Source organism: Choloepus didactylus, chromosome 13 (assembly GCF_015220235.1).
Source record: "Choloepus didactylus isolate mChoDid1 chromosome 13, mChoDid1.pri, whole genome shotgun sequence".
In the NCBI taxonomy this organism is placed as follows: Eukaryota; Metazoa; Chordata; class Mammalia; order Pilosa; family Megalonychidae; genus Choloepus; species Choloepus didactylus.
The window spans coordinates 19,998,614-20,002,404 of record NC_051319.1 but is presented as its reverse complement, the minus strand read 5'-3'; positions in this window follow the sequence as shown (position 1 = coordinate 20,002,404).

Here is a 3,791-nt window from a genome sequence, read left to right as displayed (position 1 = left end):
TATAATTTCTCTTTAAACCCAACATACTAACTTAAAATCATCTACATCATTTGATTTTAAGAAAAACATAATATTATAGTTATATATAACAAATCATTGAACCATATGCTACAAGACATTTCTGGTTGCTCAAGGGCCTGGGGTTTGGAGGCTGTTGGTTGGGAGGAGCTAGGACTCCTCCTTCTCCCCCCCACAACCTATCCATTTGCACTTGGATCCTGGATATTGCTACAGGAGCCTGCTGGAGAGAAAAGGAAAGGAACTTTTTTACCCCTTCTCCTACTTTGAGGTCCAAAGATACAAACCAAGTCTGACGCCTAGACTTTTCTGTTTGGTGTCAACTTTCCAGGAATGGGCAAGAGGCCAATGACATTCAGCTCATCCTAAATGTTAGGGTGTGGTGCCAATGTAGGCATGTAGAGCAGCAAGAAAGCAGAGCTGGCTAAAGGTGAGTGCCAGCTCACTGCTGACAGTGGAACCTGTTCCCATCAGGTCACAATTTGATGTAAACACACCTTGGCAGGAATATTTCATATATGTGATTTGGAGAAGCAGCACTACTAAAGAGCTGTAACGTTCAGGGTCCAGGCAGGCTGCCAGTGGAACGTCTCTGACAGAATGTGAATCTAAGGGATGGGAGACTTTCCCACAGGTCATCCACCCATCTATTCCCATCGCCACCCTCATTACCATCCCGGGCCACGCTGCCATCATCTTTTCTTATTTGTTCTACTGCAATAACCTCCATATTGTTCTTCCTGGTTCCACTCCTTGCCCTACTAAAATCCATTCCCCATTTAGCTATGAGAGTAGCTGAATCAGATTATTTTATTCCTGTTTAAAATCCTTCACATTTTCTGTTTTACGTATGATTAAGTTCTAAGTCCTCTCTGCGGCTTATATTTCCTGCATGGCCTGATCTCTGCCTTGTTGTCTACTTTCTCTTTGCCTACTATGCTTCAGACACACTGGCTTCCTCTCGGTTTCTTGAACAGTCAACGCTCATTCTTACTTTAGGGTTTGTGTTCACTGTTCCCTCTATTTTAAATGTTCTTTCCACAGCTTTTTGTATAGCTGAATATATCTTAGCTCAAATTACCTGATCATCCTTTACCTGATCATCCCATCTAAATCAGTCTCCTTTCACCTACAGTTGCTTCATTTGCAATTATCAGAATCTGAAATTTTCTTACTTGTTTACACCTTGATTCTCTTTCTTTACTAGAAAAAGCTCTTTGAAGTTTGGGCCATGACACTGCTGTTCATCACTCAATCCCCAATGTCTGAACAATGCCAGGCACATAATAGTAATCCATAACTCTCTGTTAATGTTAAATCATAAGAAATCATATCTCCCATTTATTTGAGAGACTATTAGGGCTCAGTAGAGTTCCAGATGCATAATACACATGGGCTTCTTGAATTCTCTACCAAACCTTGCAACATAAACATTAATGTCTCTAAGTAGAAGTTGAGATTCAGAAAGGTAAGTAAGTTTTCTAGTTCTGGGTTTTGATTCTCTATGTGACTCCAAAGGTCATGCTTTTTCCAGTGCACTATCTATATATTCCCCTTCAGTCATACAGCCATTCAATAATTATTGAATTTATTGCATTCCAGATATTTTACTGGGTTTGGGGAATAAAACTATGAAAGAGACATGACTCACTGGTTTCAGTAGTCCAAAGCAGAGATTGACAAATTTCTGTAAATGGCCAGATAGCAAACATATTCAGCTTTGTTGGCCATATGGTCTCTGTCTTGACTACTCAACTCTACTATTGTGGCATTCAATCAGCCATAGACAATATGTAAACAAATGGGTGTAACTGTGAACCCGTAAAACTTTATTTACAAAAGCAATATGCTGCTCTCTTTATCCAGTGTATGGGTGGATGAGTAGAAAAATGGGGAAAAAAGCTAAATGAAATACAGGGTGGGATGGGGGTTGATGATTTGGGTGTTCTTTTTTACTTTTATTTTTTATTCTTATTCTTTTTGGTGTAAGGAAAATGTTCAAAAATAGATTCGGGTTTTTAACGTATTGGAATGGCTAGAAGTAAATATCTGAAACTATCAAACTCAAACCCAGTAGTCTAAACTCCTGAAGATGAATGTAAATTATAAGGGGTGACAGTGTGATTGTGAAAAACTTGTGGGTCACACTCCCTTTATCTAGTGTATGGATGGATGAGTAGAAAAATGGGTACAGAAACTAAATGAAAATAGGGTGGGATGGGGGGCATGATTTGGGTGTTCTTTTTTACTTTTATTTTTTATTCTTATTCTGATTCTTTCTGATGTAAGGAAAATGTTCAAAAATAGATTGGGGTGATGAATGCATAACTATGTGATGGTACTGTGAACAGTTGATTGCACACCATGGATGATTGTATGGCATGTGAATATATTTCAATAAAACTGAATTTAATTAAAAAAAAAAAAACATATGCTGGCCTGATTTAGTTCACGGGCCATTGTTTGCCAGTCTCTGGTCATTGCATTGCATTATGCATCATTGCATTGATAAATGCAATTGTACAATAAAGAACAAGTTGCCTTTGGGATAATGTAGTAGCCATGGGTAGGAATTTTTTTTAAGACAAAAAAAGATGGGAAAGACATTTCACACAAAGACAAGAACATTTATAAACATGGTTTGAGACCATGACTGAAAATTTTACATTATGGTAATTGTAGGTTGTGGGCATTATAGGGCAAGATGGGATGTGCGGTAAGGAATTAAGCCAGAAAGATAAAACAGTAGCCACATTGTGAACCACCTCATAAGCTGAGTTAAGGGTGGTTTACTTCATTGTGATGGCAATGAGGTGCCATTTAAATATTTTAAGCAGTCAAGTTATATAATCAGATTAGTGGTTTTAAAAGATCACTCTGGCTTCAGTGTTGAGGAGTCAAAAATGGAGGTAGGGAGATTAGTTGGGGGCTTTCTTAGTGTTCCAAGTAAGAGCTGATGATGGAAAGTGGCAGTTGATGGATTAAAAACCTCTTTAATAAATAGAGTCAACAGATCTTGGTGGCTGATTAGATGGATGTGGCTGCCATAGAGCGGGTGATGGGGAGAATTATAACGGGATATTGGAGAAGTAAACGGGGCCCAGAATATGAAAAACTTCTAGAGCCAGGATAAGGAGTTTGGATTTTATTCTGAATGATGGAAATGCAATAGGAGGTCTTGTGCAGATGAGAGTCATGAGCTGAGTTACATTTTGAGATCATAAGTCTGACTTTGGGCAATGGATTATAAGGGGGCAATGGCAGAAGCAGAGAGATGAGAGATGAACTACAAGTTCAGGCTTCAGAGCTTTACACAGTTGTTGCTCAGTAAATTCTTCATGACTTAACAGGTCTGTAAAATTGATAACAGAAAGTAGTCCTTTTAACAGAATCATGGGGTAACCTAAAGAATCTTTCATTTAAAAGTGGTAATACGCAAAACAAAACTTATGGTATAAAACATACAATTCACAGAGGATTTGTGATAGAATTAAGTCTTTGACTTATTTCAGTAGACATTCACGTTTGCTATAACCTAAACAAGAAACTATAAAGCCACTGAACTCCTCTTTAAAAAATCCCACCAAAACATTAGCCATATGATATCATCTGGCTTTTGCTATTTTCTGTATGTGAGGTTATAGAAAATCTCTCATTCTCTTGAATTGTAATAGAAGAGCAGTGAAATTAAAATAGCAGCAGAATCTATAAGACATTGGTATTACATACACCCACATTCCTCTGAGATATTCTGATTCCTCTGACAAACCTGG